Genomic DNA, 10,179 nt, shown 5'->3' with positions numbered 1-10,179 from the left:
TTGACATAGCAATAAATAAAGATTTTTTTTCATATTGGTTGCACCCTCTTCCTAACAGAGTTCAATCGATGCACCACCGTGTCACAGTGTTTTTTTTTTTTTTTGCATGTTAGTGCGACAGAGTTCACAGAGCAGGCGAACTCAGTGTAATATACTTTAAAGAGCTGGTTTAGAAGCTGGCTTTGAGTGGCACAGAGATCAATGTAGATCTATAAGCCCAAAGGGCTCTTCTAGAAAAAAACTCCTCAGCTCATGTTCACATGACTGACTCTGTTTTAACACTCCAAAGGTGTCCTACATTTACTTTAAACAACAGACAGCATCAAATCGATCAGATGAGTACTATACTTCTGATTATAAATGTCTTTATTTTAATCTTTGAGGAGTAAAACAGTAGGACTATAGCATAACTGTTAAGGTACATTAACTTTGATAAACCATATGCGTAGATGTACTGCAGCATCTGAAACAAATGTGTGAGACATGGAGCTCCGCCTCTATTACAGCAACATGTGTCTGATTCAAATTCAGATCAGAGCTCTGAGCAGCAAAATGTCCCAGAGCTGTCATAGCCTGCCAGGAGTAATGATGCTGTGTTTAAGTAAACCAAACACATTACCTCTGCATTACAATGTGAAAAACTCACAAACCACTGGCCGTACTACCACATATTGTTGAAATCAGAGCTGCAGGACCCGAGGCAAATCACAGAGTCCATTTGCACATGTAGCCTACTTTCGTGAGATGGCTTTAATGAGAGTTTCTCCGAACGCTAGCGGCTCATGGCTAATCCTCAAATCAAAATAAAGCACACAAGTCAGCCTGACCAATGTGAATGGGTGAAATGATTGTACAGCAGGCAACAACACAGATGGAGCAACAACAAAAAAAATCAGCTAAGCAAGCAGTGAATGTGCTTCATTTTCAAACATATGTGCATAATGTGCTGATATTTGCACACACCACAGTATGAGGCTAGCATGGACAAATGCAGCAGTTCTGCCATGAAACCAGAGCAATGTCTGCATCAGCATGGAGAGTTTAAAGAGATCGTTCACCCAAAACGTCATTTACTCACCCTCATGTTGTTCCAAACCTGTATGAGTTTCTTTGTTCTGTTGAACACAAAAGAAAATATTTTACAGTTGTTGATAGCCATTGACTTACATGGTATTTTTTTTCTATACTATGGAAGTCAATGGCTACCAGCAAATGTTTAGGTACCAACATTCTTCGAAATATCTTCTTTTGTGTTCAGCTGAAGAAAGTAAGTCAGTAACACTTTAGATTAGGGAATACTATTCATTATTAACCAGTTGCTTATTTGCATAGATATTACTAGCATATTGGCTGTTTACTAGTACTTATAAAGCACATGGCTTATTCTGCATAACCATATTCTAGATCCCTTAACCCTTTCCAATACCTAAACATAACTCCTACAAACAACTACCTTACTTACTATCAATAAGCAGCAGCATATTAGGAGTTTATTAAAACTCTTAGTTAATAGTGAATGCGTCTTCCCTAATCTAAAGTGTTACCAGAAAGCTTATATGGTGAGTAAATGATGACACAATATTAATTTTTTGGGTGACTTTAAATGAGTAACCAGCTGAAGTCAATAAACCTGCATTCATCATACACAAAACATGTAAATATCATAGTATATGAATATGGATACCCAGTGATTCAAACAAATGAAGGTACTTCAAGAACAGCATGTGCAAATATCGTCATTTTGCTTTGTTAAATCTATAAAATAAAAAATGCAATATCAAAGAATCCTGAAAAAAAAGTATACGGTTTCCATAAAAATATTAACATAGACTATCTTCAGCATTGTTTCTTGAGCACCAAATGAGCGAATTAGAATGATTCCTGAAGGATCACATGACACTTAAGACTGAAGTAATGGCAGCTGAAAATAATATTTCTCAGTATTAATGTTTTTATTGTATTTTGGATTAAATAAATGCAGCCTTGGTGAGCATAAAAGACTTATTTCAAAAACATTTAAAAACCTTACAATCAAGTTGATGATGATAAATGAATGAATGAAAGAACATTACAGCTTAAACTTATGTTTGGCTGACAGAGACTATATATTTAAAGGGAAAAATGAAGCTAGCTAATCAGTTCGCCACAGATAAGCACTCATGATGAAGAGTTATGCTAACAGTGTCTGACCAAAGAAAGATAGTGTGTGAGAGTGCACAGATAAGATCCTCACTGGAAAACATACAGCCCAGTGGAGTCAGACCCTGTGTATCAGAGAAGAGACAGCCGGCCCTGTGAGGAATCTCCACGTCACATCCAGTCAAAGAGTATTACACTCACTCCACGCCAGAGTCATCTGAAAAACGTCTGCTGTGAACCTGACATTCAAAATAAGAGCCTGGTACAATAATGGGTCAGTTTATCCTATTAGTTGATTTTGGAAATATAACTGACTGGATTTGCCACTTAAGACATTTCTAAAATAGGTTGTATACACACCTGTGAGCACACATCAACTGAATTACAGAATTACATATTATATCTACAAACTTTTCCAAAGTTAGTTTGTTTTATTGTTCAGCTAGGACACATTAAATCAAAAGTATCAGTAAAGATGTTTATTAAGCATTAAACATGTATACATTTATTTATTATTAATCAAAAACTCCACAAAATATTAAGCAGCACAAATGTGACCCTGGACCACAAAACCAGTCTTAAGTCGCTGGGGTATATTTGTAGCAAAAGCAAAAAATACATTGTATGGGTCAAAATTATTGATTTTTCTTTTATGCCAAAAATCATCAGGATATTAAGTAAAGATCATGTTTCATGAAAATATTTTGTAAATTTCCTACTGTACATATATTAAAACTTAATTTTTCTTAAGTTGCTGGGGTATATTTGTAGCAATAGCCAAAAAAACATAGTATGGGTCAAAATTATCGATTTTTCTTTTATGCCAAAAATCATTAGGATATGTAGCCTAAAGATCATGTTTCATGAAGATATTTTGTAAATTTCCTACTGTACATATATTAAAACTTAATTTTTGATTAGTAATATGCACTGCTAAGAATTCATTTGGACAACGTTAAAGGTGATTTTTTTTTGCACCCTCAGATTCCAGATTTTCAAATAGTTGTATCTCGGCCAAATATTGTCCTATCCTAACACACCATACATCAATGGAAAGCTTATTTATTCAGATGTATAAATCTCGATTTCGAAAAACTGACCCTTATGACTGGTTTTGTGGTCTAGGGTCACAAATGTTCTTAACATTTACAATAATAAGAAATGTTTCTTGAGCACCAAATCGGTATATTAGAATGATTTTTGAAGGATCATGTGACACTGAAGACTGGAGTAATGGCTGCTGCAATTTTCCATCAAAAGAATTAACTTCATTTTAAAAATGCAGCCAAACAAACTGATGCCAAACTTTTAAACAGTGGTGTACTGCATGTAAAACAGTGTAAACAATGTTCCAAAGAACGTTTCTCTTATTCTGTATCAGACACAATACACATGCTAATTTAGTTTGTATTAAACAAGCTGTGAAAGTGACTCGAACTAATTTCCTGAGAGGAAGCAGCCGTTAGGGCCTGTGCTAGGGCTAGAAAGGAGCAGCCTGTGCCTAGCACAGCTCAGCCGGGCGGTCCTGCTGGTGCCTGTCTGACAACAGACTTGAGGAACTGATAAGCTGTACTCACTACAAACAGGCGCACATCATTAACTGACAAATTAAAGCTGCATGATATTCCTCACTTTAAGCTAAACAGGTCTGTGGCAAGATTACTGATGTGCACTTGAGCTGCCAGGACAGTTTGATGGACTCCAGGCAGAGCGACGATGGCTGAGGAATTCTGGGTAAAGTGTTGCTCAGAGAGTAAACAGAGGGCTGAGGTGAACATGGAGGGCAAAGAGCCTTCATCTGGTTTTGTCTTCTCACTGTTTAGTACACAAAGCATCAAGCTTAAGGTTGACTGATTAACTGCTAATTTGCACGATTGCTGCAGTATTCTGTGCCCTCATTATGTTGAATTCTATAGAAACAAAGTACAAGCTCTTCAATGTGTCCAATTTAAACTTTCTGTTTCAACAGAAAACATGTTAACCAAGGAAAGAAAACAATGCTCATCAATGGATGAGATCCTGCACTCTTGCTTTGTTTATTATTAAGTACTTTAAATGTATTTAAATAATCATATTTAAAAAATGTAGGCTATTTATTCAAATTCCATAGAATCTGCATAAATCTGGTAATTGTGAAAACAATTAAACTGGTTAAAACGTATGAACATGGTTTATATGTAGAACAAGCTAAATTCAGTTAGTTAAAATAAATTGAATTTACTAGTGAGTAATATATAATCCTGTTTACTGTATTCTTGTTTCATTTATGTATGACTGACAATATGCATCACATATGTTATGTTTATTAGTTTATATTAATACTGTGTAATACAAATTATTGACAATTTTATACGCAATTAATATAAATAATCTTATCTATTAGGCCTAAATATTTTTTGAGTGTGTAATCGCTTGATAAGCGCAATTTATATACATAGATTTGATAGATATTTGCATATAAATGACCTCAAAGCTTACACACATGGATTAAAAGCCACAGAAGCCCTGATTTCATTTTAAGTACAATAAAATGGGTCAAATTTTACTGGTAACTGAAAACATCAATTGAACCAAATTCGCCAAAAAGCTAATTTTGTCAATGTTTAGGAGTACACTAGCATATGTACGACCTCAAATCTAACACACATGGACTAAAAGACACAAGCCACTACAGTTATTGGTAACTGAAAACATTACCAGTTTAGCAAGTATAATAATAATAATATGCAAACTATTGAACTTAGACTTGAAACTATATTATCAATGGAACTGTAAGGGCCATATGAATTATGTTCTTTACTTCGTCAATGCTCCAATCCTGTTCTGGGCTTTTTCTTTTGTTTAGTTTTTTTCTTTTCTTTATTTATCTTTTGATCTTACTTCCTGTCTTTTCTCACCCTCAACCAGTGAAACTCCAGCCTTTACCCTCATTTGACTTCCTGGCAGACGGATGTCAATGCCACAGAAGTCTGGAACAGTAATCTGTGTAGACTGCAGTTTATTACTAACCCTGAAAAACAGGATCAAAGTTTATTAAATGACCCAAACAGAGGGAGGAGTGTCTGGAATCTCTCCATGAACTCGCAGAAAATGGAAATATATCACAATGATTTCACAGCAGTGATGATGTCTCCCTCTATGCTGTGGCTATGGGGGATGGAATTAGGGTGGGAACATGACATCCTGACCGCAGTGAAATTAAGGCTGAGATTTTCTCACCTGTGTCTTCCCATAAAATTTGCTACTCTAAAACAGCTACAGTTTTAAGAATTGCTATCATAATAATAAGGTAGAACATAGTCATAAAAAGTTGCCTTTGAGCCGTCTGGTTAAACAAAGTGTGATCTGTTTGAGAGCCGAGCTGAGGCGTTCACACAATGGTGAGAATTCCTCCGGTCAGTGCTGCGGTACACTGTGGCCTTGTGGGCCTCTGCTCATTGTGACTGTGGATGTAGCATCACACTGCAGTGCCATTTCACCCACAGACTGAGCAAAATACCTCAAAGAGCGAAGCAACTGAGTCACAGTGGATACTGCAAACAAGCACTGTGTATAGTAACAGTGATGACACAAAGCTGATACAGTACAGCCTGATGCCATAGGAAATCTTGGTAACACTTTACGTAAAGCCTTTATGCATTTTAAAGGTAATGTGCATTGTAATGCATTAGGCCTATATCTTTTCATATCTGTAACCAAAGTTTATTTGAAGGTTTGTTTGTCGTGTGTTTTAATGCATTATACTTTCTAATGGTGTAACAATGAATAGATATAAGTATTATAATGCATTATAACTGTGGTTACAGTTACTCATAAGATCATACAATGTATTATAAGGTGCATTATAAGGCATAATTAATGCATTAAAACTACTTTTATAATGCATTATATATAAAGGCTTCAAGTGTTACCAACATCTCTTTTAAATTATCCCCAAAAATATGGTTTGCAGTTATGAGTTATGCTAAAGAGTTATGAGTGGGTTTTACTGTGTTGCTATGTGGTTGCTAGGGTGTGTTTTTCTGTGGCTCGGGTTCCTCCTGCAGCACAAGTATATGGGATTTTCTCAAGATTTATTTCCTGCCAAGTGACAATCATAAGTCTGAATTCTCTGAATTCTTCACCTCTTTTCAACAGGTCACATGATCTGAGCTATTATTCTTGTGAGCAGCACAAATGGTATGAAGCTAAGCGATAAATATGGGCAGTATTTATAATAATGATTATTATTTTAACAAGTATCATTCATTTAAACCTTTTCTCCAAAGAACGATACAGCCATCTTAAGAACTCAAGTGCTCTTTGTTGAACCTGAAATGTTGCAAAGAACCATCGAAGAACCTAAATTTTGAAGAGAAATGCTGAAATCCTGTAGAGATGTAGCCCTCATTTGAATATCTATTTAGAGACTTAACACTCATAACAGCTCTTGTCAAACACTTTTAATCCCTTCACTTCTTTTCTGCATAGCAGAAACCAGAAAAAGACACTGAAGTATATGGAGAAAGAGCATTCTGTGCCTGAAGCAGGCTATCATACCGTAAAGCTGTATGGCTGTGGTTTATGTATAAAGGTGTGAATGAAACACCATCTGTCTTACTGTCGTCAGTCGTGATAGGGCCTGAGGGGCTGTAGACCCCCCCATACCGTCTACACGTTAAACAGACTAGCAGAGCAATTGTTGGATTATGAAAAGCAAAGGCGTAGTGTAATTCATTTGGTTAAATTAAACATTGAATGGCATGTCATTCAGTTTCTTGAGGAATGATCATTTATGAGGATTAAGCAATGAGTGTTCATTTAGAAACGAACTTCAGACTCGTTCGCTATCACTTGACCCGGCTCACACTGGGCGGTCACAAGATTCTGCAATCAAGACAAAATACCCCGCAGGGAAAATACGGACAGCAACACATCTGCTCCTCTTCCAGCGTGGAAACTCAAGACTTTAATGAAAGTGCTTTTGAGAAGAACTGAGACTTTCTATTTCTGGCTCTGAGACAAGTGAGAAGTGGTCGTGCATTTCACACAAATAATGAAAGTAGAAGAGAAGAGGATTTGCAGAAGCACGATATGTTGATGGGTGGCGATGGTGACACATCCTGTGAGACTATTTCTACTGCGCGTCGCTCTTTCTATACCGCATCTATACTTGCAGGCGTCCTTGACATGTGTATATGCAGGAAAAGCCATTCATGGTATTAAATGTGTCAGGGTGCATGCATTAACATGATGCATGCAGAAAGTATGGTACATATACACTACTGTTCAAAAGCTTGGGCTCAGCCAGATGTTCTTGGAATAAGTATCTCATGTTTATGCTTTAACAAAAATACGGTATTCTGAAATATTATTACAATTTTCTCACCTTTGTCGTCCTCCCAAATCTGCTACTCTGTAAACTGCTAGTTTGTTACTAAAATAACTGTTAATATATGTTAAAATGTCATTTATTCCTGTGATGGCAACGCTGAATTTCCAACAGCCATTACTCCAGTCTTCAGTGTCATATGATCCTTCAGAAATCATTCTGATATGCTGATTTGGTTCTCAAAAACATTTCTTAATATTATCAATGTTGACAACAGTTGTGCTGCTTAATATTTTTGTGGAAACTGTGATATATATTTTCAAGGATCCTTTAATGAATAGAAAGTTCAAAAGAACAGCATTAATTTGAAATAGAAATCTTTTGTAACATTATAAATGTCCTTATTGCCACTTTTGATCAATTTATTGCATATATACAGGAGTTTGACAAAATCATGTGAACACCCATTATTATAAGGGGTTAATATCATCTGTGTAGACTACAGTGAAAAGACAAATATTGTGATTGTTTTCTATTTTATCTTTTTGTTGTTTATATTCTTTAGTTTGTAAATCATTTTAGAATAGTTGTCTTGTGTTTAGTACAAGCCGTGGGTTAAATGTTGATTTATCAGACTTCCAAAAAGGGCAAATCATGGAAGCCCCGTTTAGCAGGAGTGTCTCTAAATTTAACGACCAAATTGTTTGGTGTTTTAAAGGGGTCATATGATGCGATTTCAATTTTTCCTTTCTCTTTGGAGTGTTACAAGCTCTTGGTGCATAAAGAAGATCTGTAAAGTTGCAAAGACTAAAGTCTCAAATCCAAAGAGATATTCTTTATGAAAGTTAAGAGTCAACCACGCCACATGTCTACGTCACGATGTGGGAAGATTTGCATAACGCCGCCCAGATGTTCACGCAAAGAAAGAAGGCGTAACTTTTATTCTCGCTGTAGTATTGTTGTTTGCCGCCATGTCGTGAAGGCGCTGTGTGTTTCGTTGTGAAAGCGAAACTACTTTGTTTGGCCTTCCAAAGGAGGACGATATCCGCTTCGTCATGCCTAGAGCTGATCTGTGCTGGTCGCTGAGGAAATACATCAACTTCGCATTGTGGATCGCCGGATCGGCTTTCACCGTGGACGAAGCGAAGTTCAGCCCAGGGTCATCACATGTGGTTGCCGCAAGCCCGCCGGACGCTCCTTCGTCGAATCCGCTGGCCACGCCGTTCTCAAGCCCACCCGCCTCCGCTCACTCAAGCGGGTCTCCGCTCACTCTAGCCCGCCGTGTGTTTCGTTGTGAAAGCGAAACTACTTTGTTTGGCCTTCCAAAAGAGGACACGACTAGAAATCAGTGGTTAAGTTGTATTTACAACACTGTTCCAGAACAGTTCAACCCAAATATTCAGATGTGTCCAGCACATTTTATGGAGGACTGTTTCCTGATCCTGGTAGAGTAGACTATAATGCCGGCTGTTCTGACTCACAGACTGTAAGTAAGTTTTTTATATTTAAAGAATTTGCCACTAATGATTCAAACATGAGTTTTGAGCAGTGTAGAGTAGTACTTGTTGTTTGTCATTTCTCTGATCACAAATGCAGACATGGTTTTATGTTTACGCAGCGCGATGCAATGCAACGCGTAAAAAGACAGTATAGTATTTAAAAATCGACGCGTTTCAGAAAGGCGGGGCATAGAGGAGAAACAATAATGTACAGTATGTGGAAAATAATGTGTTTTTTTTAACTTAAACCGCATAAACACATTTCATTACACCAAATACACAAAATAATGTTCTTTTTAACAACATCATATGACCCCTTTAAGTACAACATGGTTTATGATTATGAATTCACACGCAAAGCATGGCAAGACTTAATCAGTGAAGAAGAATAAGGGGCAAAAACCAAAAGTGAATGATAGGGCCCATCAAACAAGAATGATTGTGTCCAAACAACACAGAACTACATTAGAAAAGTGACAGTGAACTTCAATATTCACCTTCAAGACCATGATTCCTAAAAAAATGACCACAGAGAACTTGAATCCATGAAAGAGCAGCAATTGCTAAAACTTTTATCACAGAAACCAGTGATATGAAAAATGTGAAAAATATGGTGTCATGATCATAAACCCCATTGAGCACCCAGATAAACTTCAACATCCGCCTTCTCCAGCTCAATCACCTGACTTGAATATTGCCAACCACTGTGGGCAGTTTTGGAAAGAAAAGTAAGTAGCCAGTTCCCTCCTCCTACATCTCTAAGCAACTGGCAGATGTTCTGACAAACCACATTCGACTGGAGACTATTCAAAGTTTCTATGAATCTATTCTAAGACAGTTGGAAACTGTATTAAAGGCCCTATTTCCCAGGTGCTCATATTATTTTGTCTTTACCATAAACAGCACTTGGATTTTATTGTATAATGCATTAAAATTAAATGTCTAAATACCTTTTGAGGTCACTGCATTATAACAAAAAAAACGAAAAATACTTTTGTAACAATGTTCGTAGGTCGGGAAGAATTTGTTTCTAATTTGCTGCTAGTTGTTAAGTTTAGGTATTGGGTAGGATTAGTCATGCAGAATATGTGCTTTATGAGTAGGCCTACTAATATAATAATAGCTATTATAATAATAGGCATTCTAATAAGCAACTAGTTAATAGTGATAATTGATCCCTATACTAAAGAGTTACCACTATTAAAAGTGAACTAGACACGGACTGTCACA

The 10,179-nt window shown here is 36.6% G+C and overlaps 1 protein-coding gene across 11 annotated transcripts in view; it reads right to left on the bottom strand.

The window, feature by feature from the left end:
- Window positions 1-10,179, bottom strand: part of LOC107710620 (rho guanine nucleotide exchange factor 4-like) — an 86,120-nt gene that overhangs the window by 23,416 nt on the left and 52,525 nt on the right. The window lies entirely within an intron of this gene.

This window comes from Sinocyclocheilus rhinocerous, unplaced genomic scaffold (assembly GCF_001515625.1).
Source record: "Sinocyclocheilus rhinocerous isolate Xijiao unplaced genomic scaffold, SAMN03320098_v1.1 scaffold507, whole genome shotgun sequence".
Taxonomy (NCBI): Eukaryota; Metazoa; Chordata; class Actinopteri; order Cypriniformes; family Cyprinidae; genus Sinocyclocheilus; species Sinocyclocheilus rhinocerous.
Note: the sequence above shows the minus strand (reverse complement) of the source record. Positions and strands in the feature narration are given on the sequence as shown.